Raw genomic sequence first — 11,062 nt, 5'->3', positions numbered from 1 at the left:
GCCTAGGCACAGGGATGGAGTCAAGTGAGGTGGTGGCCTAGCACCCAGGTCCAAGATGGGCCCGACCTGGAACCTCGTGGTCCTAGGGCAAGAGGAAGTCACCGGTCAGGCGCTGTCCCACTAAGGCGCCCATGGCGGCGGAATTCTCTGTCGCGGAAGCAGGTCCCCCAGAGCCGAGGGGTCCGTGCTGTGGTTTGGGAGGCCATCAGACCCACGGCACACAGTCCGGTCCAGCCTCGAGAAGGTCGCGCTCAGACCCTTGGCTCTTCCTTGATGGAGGCAGCGTTGGGTGGGCGCGTGGCCGGGTGGCACTAAGATAGCCCAAGAGAGTTCTGGCCCTGGGCCTGTCACCGCCCCCACCGCTTCACACCCTGGAGGTGTCTGCAATGAATGGACAATGAATGGATGGACGGCTGGCAATGGGGGTGGGGGTGGGGGTAGAACCTGGAGCCCAGGAGCTGGCGTTCCAAGTTCCAGAGAGGGAACCAAGGTCCATCCTGGCCGCCCGCCCACAAGCTCTCGCTAACCCGATCCTAGCCGTCTGGTCTTCCTGGACTCTCTGGGAGGAGTGGGTGTCCTAGGGAGAGGAGAAGGAGCCGACAGTTCCCCAAGGTGAGAGATGACAGTCGGTGCGAGCACCCCATCCGTCCAGGCACCACCTCGGGGGAGCACCGTCAGGAGGGTGAGCACCCTGTCCGGACGGGTGGATGAGCCACCCGAAGGATCCGGCCGCCTTGCCTGCGCCTCCCTGGGCACCTCCCCTCCCCGGGAAGCCAGGAAAGAAAGTGGCAGAGCGCAGCCCCGACAGGGCCACGAACCCCTCCTCCCACCCTCACCCCCACTCCTCACCCCCCACCTCCACCTCCCCACCAGGACCCCCAAAGGCACAGAAATGGCCTGCAGGTCAGAGGAGGGCTCCAACCTGCTTGGCACAAAGACCAGGGGCTGGCTACCTGGCAACGGGTGGGGCGAGTCGCGGAGCCAAGGCAGAGCCTGCCCTGGAAGGAAGAAGGTCCTGAGGCTTCAGCGCCCGCAGCCGTGGAAAGCCGAGCGGTGGAGCGGGAGGTGCGGGCGCGTGCACACCGGACCCGCCCGAGGCCCAGGGAGAGGGAGGAGCAGGCTTGCGGGCGAGCCAAGGTGCCAGGGGCCCGCCGGGTGTGCCCGGTGGGAGAGTGCGTCCGGCCGATGAAGCAGGACCGGGAGAGGAGAAGGTCCCGGGGAAACGCTGGCCACTGCCGGCCCTGGGCCCCCGCTGCGGGCCACGGACCACGGGCCACGGAGGCGGGCAGAGGGCTGAGGAGGGCCTCGCTGGCGGGCCGGCGCGTTCAGGGTGGGGCGCGAGCCGGGCTCAGGGGCGGCGGGTGGGTGGGTGAGCTGCTGAGGGCAGCGGTGGCCAGGCTCTTGAGGCTCCGCGGGCCGGGCACCGTCGTCTACGGCCATACCACCCTGAACGCGCCCGATCTCGTCTGATCTCGGAAGCTAAGTGGGGTCGGGCCTGGTTAGTACTTGGTTGGGATTCCGCCTGGGAAAATGCTTTTGGCCCTTGGGGCCAGACAAGCCCAGGCTAGCTGCCCCACCCCATCCCACCCCTTCTTGCAAGGTGGAACAGTGAGAATGATTTTCAGGAAAAGAATCGAAGTACACCAAGCTCTTAGTCTGTCTACTTATTCCTCTGGGATAAAATTCTGTCTACACAGCTTCAGTTCTGATCTCATGCCTAGCTCCTTTCTTGCCTGATTTCTCACTATATTTATATACTGTCCCCTCTAAGTTCTATCTTAATTCTCTCATCTTAATTCCACCTCATCTAGGTCCTTCTTATATTGTTCTTACCCATCCATCTCCTTCTTCCTTTCTGGCTCTTTCTCATCTTCCATCTCGTTCTCAAGTTCTCTAGTCAAAATCCTCTCAGTCTCCTTATACCTCTCAGTTCTGTCCAAGTCTCTGAGGTGTTCAGTTATAACCCCAAGCAATAGCAATCCTTTGGCAGAGCAAGATCAGCAGAGCAAGGTCAACAGGCTTGAATTCCTACAGGGTCATAAAGGCAGGTAAGAGTTTTCCTCAGGCAGTGACTGTTAGAATTTCTTTCTTTCTCTCTCTCTTTCTTTTTTAAGATTGATTTATTTATTGTGTATACAGTGTTCTGCCTGCATACCAGAAGAGGGCATCAGATCTCATTATGGGTGCTTGTGAGCCACCATGTGGTTGCTGGGAATTGAATTCAGGACCTCTTGAAGAGCAGCCAGTGCTCTTAACTGCTGAGCCATCTCTCCAGGCAGGATTTCTTTTACAACCCAAAAAGGGAGTGGTTAAAGGATGAGGTCAGCTGAGAGCTAATATCACTAGTATATCAAAAAGGGAATTTATGTGCTCAATCTACATTCCTAGAAGTGGTTAGGTAAGAAGTTAGGAGTCTATAATATTAGTAAGCCTGTATAAGAAAGGAGGGTCTTGGGCTGGAGAGATGGCTCAGAGGTTAAAAGCACTGACTGCTCTTCCAGAGGTCCTGAGTTCAATTCTCAGCAACCACATGGTGGCTCACGACCATCTGTAATGAGATCTGGTGCCCTCTTCTGGACTGCTGTCATACATGCTGTATACATAATAAATAAATAAATCTTTTTTAAAAAGTTTGTGTTTTTATCTTAAAAAAAAAAAAAAGAAAGGAGGGTCTTACCTTAAATTGCACAAGAAATAAAGCTATCCGCCTGACCTAGGAGATAGGCGTTGTTTTCATAGTTCAGGAGATTGTTCGGCCTTGGATGCTTGATAAGTATTTTAGATAAATACACTGTTAAGAGTACTTGGAAGCATGCATAGCATTGCAAGAAAATCGCTGCAGGAATCAGCTAATATATACACAAAAGCTAAAATATCACCAAGACTTCTTAAGTCACGGCTGGACCTTTGGAGAAGTCCTTGACTTTTCCAAGTAGTAGCTTTTGTGATAGTAGCTGAATTCCATTACATATTCCTGTGGCTTGCAGCAAGAAAAGGGGCAGATTAGTTATAATTACACCTAATGAAACCATTACCCACTGTGACAGCAATATGGTTAGAAATCAAACCCAAGTGCTCTTTCTTTTAAGCCTAATTCAATTTGGATTTCAAATTAACATTAGCTATTGTATGTGTGGTTGTTTGAATGAAAATGGACCCCAGAGGCTCATAGGAGGGGTGGCTTGGAGGAAGTGTGTCACTGGGGGTGGGCTTTGAGGTTTAAGAAGCTCAAACTAGGCCCAGTGTCTGTCTCTTCCTGTTGCCTGCTGCCCCAGATGTAGAAATCTCAGCTACCTCTCCAGCACCATGTCTGCCTGAGTGCTGCCATGCTTCCTGCCATGACAATAATGGACCAAACCTCTGATCCTCTCAGCTAGCTCCAGGAAAAAATTAAATGTTTTCCTTCATAAAATTGCCATGACTATGATGCCTCATCACAGCAATAAATCCCTAACCATATGTAATCAAATTCAGTAACTTTTGGTCAAGGGAGGACTTAGCAGGTGTGAAGGGGCCCCAAAATAGCTTGACCACACAGCAGCCATGACAGGCTTAGGGGCCTAGACACAGCTTCTGTGCCAGGTGTGGCAGGCAACACCCAGATCCAGGAAAAGCCTTAAGCTGATACCACCCAGGCATCTACCCAGGGGTGAGGAAGTACCTGACATCCCAAACATTCCAACCATTAGATAAGGTGGCCAGATGTCCTTGAGTCTAGCAACGCCTATTTCTGTTTTACAGATACCCGTAGACAATTGCCAGCCAATCAGGGTCCTGGACCCTGGAAATCCCCTCACCCCAACCTCTGCTATGATAAAACCTCTGCCCCACCTGAGTTCAGGGCTCTCTGTTCTCACCACTGTGTCGGACAGACAGAGGGACCAAGCTCTGGAGCTTGAAATAAAGGCTCTTTGCTTTTACATGTGGGATTCAGTCTCTGTGGTAGTCTTTTGGGGGTCCCCATGATCTGGGCATAACACAGGTGTCGCAACCACCTCGTCCGGCAAGGAAGACACAACACTGAGCTCTTCTTTCCACAGTTTATTCAGGAACCTTGAACAATCTTCTGACCCCGGGGAGAACCCTCCCTCAGCCTAAATAGCCTTTGGGTAGCCAATCCTAGCTCACCATGTGGGCATCACGGATAGGTCCAGGTATGGGGAAGCAAGCCAGATCCAAGAGCCAAGCCAAATATGGAGTTGTTTACAACAGAGAGCACTCAACTGTCGGGATTGTGGAGGGAGGAAGCCAGCGCCATCTTAGGGTGCGGCATACAGCTCTCTACACACAGGGAGATCTCAAGTACTAAGAAAAGAAATCTGAAACACCATCTGAACCAATGATATCTTAGGTAAGACAGAGTGAATGATCTATCTGTTGGCAGGCATGTTGTCCTCAATTCCTGATGACTGAAGAAGGAAACATTGGAATGTATGCAGATTGTTTAAGGCCTCTAATGAGGAGCTGGAATGATGACTCAGAGGGTCAGAGCTCATACTGCTCTTGTAGAAGAGGACCCAAGTTCTGTTTCCAGCACTCATGGCAGGAGACTCATACCTGCCTGGAATTCCAGGTTCAGAGAATGCAACACCTCAGGCCTCCATAGGCACATGTACTCATTTACACATACATCATTTTTAAAAATCAATCTTAAAAATGCCAGTGAATATTTAAGATATTTTTTGTTTTATTTTCATCTTTAAAACCAAATTTGACATTTATCTCAAATTTCCAATAAAGAGTTAAAAGATGTTTTTAATTTTAGGTAAAGAAAAAAACCCTGCATAGAAACATTTGATAAAAATAAACTACTGTACTTCTGCCTTGCAATTCTAATTGTCTTAAGTGTTTTAAGTCAGATTTCAACATTTCAGATAGAGTGGGGTAAAATCTTTTAATGCAAGAATTGCTTTTCCATGTTAAAAATCATCTAATTCATTTTGTCTTGCAAACTGAACATATATTTATTCTAATTCCACTGTTATGTTTGTTGGTTTGTGTCTTGCCCTTCTCCATGCTAATATTGTTGTGCAGAGATCATGACCCCCAGAGAGACCACCAAAGATGAGCATGACGGAATGCAAAAGCAAGGTTTAATTCTGGATATACAAGCCTAGGCAAGGACTTTGTCCAATACATCCAACACAGTGGAGGCTGGAGGAAGTGCCCGCCTGTCTGCAAGCTCAGTTTTTAAAGGGAAAAATCACAAGGTTAGGGGTGCTAGTATGGGTACAATTCTGATTGGCTTGCTTCTAGGGACTTTCTAGAAATCATGGCTTAATCTTACTTTTAAGGGAGTGGTTGCCCTCCACCATTTCTCTCATTGGCTGCCCTCAGGTGGGGGCATTTCTGTGGTCAGTTACCCTGGAAACCAGAAAGAGGACATTCCATAGGCAGGCATTACCTCGTGACTACCTTGTGACTCTGTACTTTTACACTTCCTGGTTTCTGGAATATCACTGTTCAAGTTTCAGCCAATTGTTTACTATCTGGGACCCCTCACCAACTTAGAGCTACATGCATGGGTCAATGTGAACATGTGAGGCCAGCCAGCCTCCATGGCAGCTCATAGACAAAGTCTGGGACTTGTCCAGGCCTGCCCCAAAAATGGTAACTATAACCCCCAACCAGTAAATTCAAAGGTTACATACCCTCACCCAATCATATGACGCAAAGGCTGGTACTACTCTGTCTGTGGTTTTTTTCCTTTAAAACCCCATCATTCTGAGAGCTCAGGGCCGTCCTCCTCTATCTGCTGTGTTGAAGTGTTGGACACGGAACAAACCTGGGCTTGCTTGTTATCAATAAAACCCTGTGTGTTTGCATCGGGATCAGCTCTATGGTGGTCTCAAGACATGGACACAACACTATATGAATATTAAAATTCTTCTCCCTATTTATATGAAGAATGTCACTGGAATTTCAACTGAAATTACATTTACTCTCTATATTGCTTCTGGTAAAAAAAAAGCCATTTCTCACAATATTGAATTCTTCAAATACACGACCTTGAGAGATAGTTGGAACTTCTAGTGTCCTCAATTTTTTTTCTTTGATTTGTTACCATTTTCATTACAAAGGCCTCTTTGATATCCTTGATTAGGTTTATTCCTAAATATATTTTTTGAAGCTACTTTGAATAAGAATATTCCCATGATATCTTTCTCAAAATGCTTGTTATTGGTATATGAAAATGCTACTCCTTTTCTCAGATTATTATTTATTGCATTTGTATTATTTCTGTAGTTTTATTTTTTTGTTTATCTTTTTCTGGATTTTAGTATTTCAGTAATATTGGATTTGCAGAAGCAGTTTGAAAAAGCTTCTTCTGTTTCTGGTGTATGTTTTTTTAAATAATTTAAGAATGATACTATAAATCCATAATGAAACTATTTGAAGAAACACTCCCCATCCACTCTGCTATTGCCCCTAATCTACTGATCTAGTGTGTCCTGAGAATTACAAAATAAACCATGGACACAATAAAAATCACAACCCCCAAACTTAGACATCTCCAATTTAGAAACATCTAAACATCAGTCTGAATTCCAAGAATTTCTCACAATGAAAATCTTGCAGCAAAATCCTCCAACCTGCTGAACAGATAATAATAGCATCCTGCTCACCTGTATCTGAGCCCCAGAGTCAAAGGCAGTTGGACATTTGCAGGGGTGGGGCTGTGCATAAAGAGTTTTAGCTGTGGCTCTTGGAGCTTTTTGGCAAGAACAGTGCTCTCACCCGAGAAGTCACTGCCAGTTGTACTAAACTGCACAGTTACCCTGCTTCCCTTAATGACTTCAGAGGCATTTATTGAATCAGGCTTCAAGACCAAGAACATCTCCCCTCCCTGACAGTCCTCTGTGCACAACTACTTGCCTGTGACAGAATCCAAAGTAGTTGCACCCAGAAACCCCCACACTCCTGCTGTGGATCACATCTCTGAGAACACTGTAAACATCTGCACTTCAACCACTGACTCATTGCTAAGACTGCCCAAGAACTCTTTCTATGGCACTGTCTCTCAAAGCAAAGGCATCTTAAATATCCCGATTCTTTTAGAAAATCCATGTTTTTTTCATGGAAACAAACTCTGTAGAGTGACCAGGACAAAAGTACCAGACTGTGCCCTTAAGTTGGCCTGTGTGTTAGAATGATGTTCAAGGTAGAAGAGAACCAATTACCTTTGCTCAACTGGTTTTTCCTGGGCAAAAGAGGGATGGGAAGAGAATAAGACCAGGGGTTCTCAGCTGTGGCCTCATGAGTAAGTTCAACAGGGTCACTGAAGTGCCGAAATTATCTCATCGTTCTTGTGAGCACATGATTTCTGAGCTGGGCATGACAGCTTTTCTTAAAGCTTCTATTGCTGGTGAAGGTGCAGTCTCTCAGAAGTCTCTGGTTTGAGGGTTAGCATCCTGGGAGAGATGCTCTAGACACAGGGCAGATCAAGGTGGCATCTTTCCAGATGTGCAGAGCATATCTCTTGGTCTTTGCTTATAGACTGTCCAGTGGGTGTCATGGAGTCTGCTTGTTTTGAATGAGTGATGTCACTGGGTTCTGGTCATCAGGTGCAGCCTTGGGTGTAGTGGGGTTGGTTCTTGACTAAGCTGTTTTTACATGTCTAAAAGTCATTTTACTATGTCAATTACAGGAAGAGTTTTGATTCAGTTGCCATTCTGTGTAATTGGAGCACAAGGAGCTACCTTGTCATTATTCCCACCTTGGGTTCAATGTAAACTAAATACTTCACGTACTTTATCATGGAGCCCTGGGTGGGCCCCACCAAAAATTTCATGGTCTAATAAATTATGGTGTAGAAACAAAGTTATACTTTTAGCCTTTCTCAAGAGTATGGCTTCACTATATCCTCATGTAGCTTAAAAAATAGGAGAACATATCATACTTCCTTGTGAACATTAATACTTAGTACCAGATTAGTTAGCCTTCAGAGAGGAAATCTACAAGAAACACTCGTCAGATTTTACTTTTGATACAATGAACAATGGCTCCTACTATGCACAGACTTGTGTAGTTGGTCCTTCTGTGTTGTGAATAGAAAACATAGGAATCCAGTATATTCATTCATTCAGTATATCATGTAACATAACAATTACTACTATTTAACTCAATTTGTTGATAGCACAACAAATAATACTATAATTGTGTTTTGATGACTTCCTTTTCTTTTTTGGTTCCCAGTAAAATAAGAAAAAGTGTGATCTTCCAAAAACTTCAATCAATACTTGGAAATTTTTTTAACAATTTTAGAAAAACATTATTTTTTTATTTATTACTTAAAGTTTTTCATTTAGTTAATATCCCAACTGCAGTTTCACCTCCCTATGCTCTTCCTGTTCCCTCCCACCACCTCTACTAAGTCCCCATTCACTCCTCCCTCTCCATTCAAAGAGGAGCAGGCCTCCCATGGGTGTCAACAAAGCATGTCACATCAAGTCATCATAGGACCAAGATCCTCCCCCTGCATCAAAACTGGGAGAAGCAATCCAGCATGGGGAATAGGTTCCCAAAAGCCAGCTCAAGCACCAGGGAGAGGTCCTGATCCCAGAGATAGGAGCCCCACAAACTCATCAAGCTACACAGCTGTCACCCACATGCAGAGGGCCTAGGTCGGTCCCTAGCTGTGGATCAACAGTCTGTGAGCTCCTAGGAGCAGTGGTCAGCTGTCTTTGTGGGTTTCTCCTTAATGATTCATTGGTTTGGGCTGTAGAATTGGCTCAGAGGTTAAGAGCACTGGCTGCTCTTCCAGAGGTCCTAAGTTCAAATCCCAGAAACTACATGGTGGCTCACAACCATCTATAATGACATTCTGTGCCCTCTTCTGGCTTGTAGGTATCATGGAAGCAGAACACTGTATACATAATAGATTTTAAAAATTCATTGGTTTACTGGTAGCTGGAATATTTACTTCAATAAGCATTATTTAAGCTTCAAAAGTTGGAATCTTAGCATTAAAACAAAATGTGCAATCAGCTCAATTTACACACTTGTTAAAATGTTTCTAAAATAGAAAGAGTTTAAGAAAAGATTGTTATTGATTACATAGAATGATTGGATGAAGAAAAATAACCTATAGGCATGTAAACAGTGTAAAATTTCCACGCTTCCAGTTCTCTTCAAATACAAGTAAATATGAAGTAAATATTGTTTGGAAGCTCCCTCTTGTATAGAAAACTGTCATGCTTTGAATAATGAGCCAATGCTATAGAATGAAATATTTATCAGAATTTGTTTTATGAGATTCAATGTATGTACTGTTCATTAAAGTATATATAAGGAATTCCAGGTCAGCTGGAGCTTTCTAATGAGATCCTGTCTAAAACAACAAAGCAAAATTATATTAAATATGTGTGTGTTTGTGTGTGTGTGTGTGTGTGTGTGTGTGTGTGTGTATGTTACTGTGTATTACTAGACAGGTCTTACTCTCATACTCACTCTGTAGGCTAAGCAGGTGTGAATTCATGGATATCACCTGGCTCTGCTGATGTGCTCGGATATATTCATTTCTGAGAATGATTTCACAGGGAACAAGAGCTGGCAGCTGAAATGACTTTAAGAGATGTTGTCCCAAAAGTCCTGAACTCTTTATTATTCATTTTTTTTAACATTCTGTGGACGGTGGATGTGTGTTTAAGTTCTCTATGTAGCACATGCTTTAAAACTCCAGTTATCTTCCTGCCTCTGTGTCTGGAGTTCTGTAATAAAAGAGTTCACCACCACACACAGTTCGAAAAATAAGTTTTATGATGCAAGTCATCTTTTCTTTTGGTTTTTGTTGTTGTGGCTTTTAAAAAAAAACAAATCTAATTTCAGTCATTACTTTATGTGTATGGCTTTTTTCCCTGTGTGCATATATTTGTACCCCATTCATTCCTGATGACTAGGGAGGCCAGGAGATGCTGTCAGAACCCCTGGAACTGGAGTTACAGACAGTAGTGAGCTTCCATATGTACTGGGAATGGAAGCTGAGTGCTCTGGAAGATACTTCAGTGCTCTTAACTACTCAAGCATTTTCCAATCCAAATTTTCTGTTCTTGATTATGATTCCTATACAAGGCAGCCTAGTCCAGGTCAGACAACTGATGCTGATTACAAAGTAGGACTCTACTTCAGGTGAGTGAATTATTCTCAGGCAGGGAAGAGCTCCCTAAGTACAACATGGTCAGACTTAAACCATATACATACAAATGACAAAAATGGACTGGGCAGTATGTATTCATATATTTCAGTGTACTTATTCATATATACTTAACAAGGAGGAAATTGGAAGGAAGTATGTGGAAATAAATGGAGGGAGGGGAAAGAGGGGAAATTGATGTAATATGTTCTAATACAAAAAAATTTAATAAAAAAAAAAAAAAGGAGGGCCTAGAGAGGTGGCTCAGCAGTTAAGAGCACTGGGTGTTGTTACAGAAGATCCAGGTTCCATTCCCAGAACCCACATGGTAGTTAACCATTTGCTATAGCTCCAGGCTCGGGCATCTCCTGTCTTCTGGTGTCTTAGGTACTGTGCACAGACACATTCAGGAAAAACAGCATATAACTAGAAATTAATTTTAAATTAGAAAAAGGAAAGAATGGAATTTTCTATAGTGATGTCACAGCTCTGAGACAGACAGCAGCCAGGGCTAGGTAAAACGAACTCCTCTGGGCTTGCATAGAAGCAGCTGTGGCCTTCCCCTGAGCCAGCCTGCTCAGAGGCAAAAGCAGCTTTGTTCTGAGGTTAACAGAGCTCATCATAACCACTGATCTAAGAGCAGAGTATACAGTGCTGCTAGGTGACTTTTCCTTGATGTTTTCTGTATTTGTGTTCTCTGTCTTTTGTATCTGTGAGAACTGCGGATTGGTACAGCTATCTTTTAGATCAAACATCAAGGTTGACATGTAGCATAGGTTCCAAAGCAATCTACTTTCATAGTGTCATTTCCTTGATTTTCAGCTAAGACCTTGTGGTACAAGATGAACATACCAGAAGTCATTTCCTTCCATTATTTTGATAATTTATATATGTTCTGGCATGACTTTGAGCTAAGAATGTCCCAAATGT

General features: G+C 44.5%; 1 protein-coding gene across 1 annotated transcript in view; it reads left to right on the top strand.

Moving 5' to 3' along the window:
• The first annotated feature begins 470 nt into the window (after window positions 1-470).
• Window positions 471-11,062, top strand: part of LOC102920090 (uncharacterized) — a 30,451-nt gene continuing 19,859 nt past the window's right edge. Inside the window, exon 1 of the mRNA XM_076572311.1 lies at window positions 471-612. The gene's annotated coding sequence lies outside the window, so the exon portion shown is untranslated. The remainder of the gene's footprint in view (window positions 613-11,062) is intronic.

Source organism: Peromyscus maniculatus, chromosome 5, assembly GCF_049852395.1.
Source record: "Peromyscus maniculatus bairdii isolate BWxNUB_F1_BW_parent chromosome 5, HU_Pman_BW_mat_3.1, whole genome shotgun sequence".
Lineage (NCBI taxonomy): Eukaryota > Metazoa > Chordata > Mammalia > Rodentia > Cricetidae > Peromyscus > Peromyscus maniculatus.
This window is presented reverse-complemented; position numbering and strand designations above follow the sequence as displayed.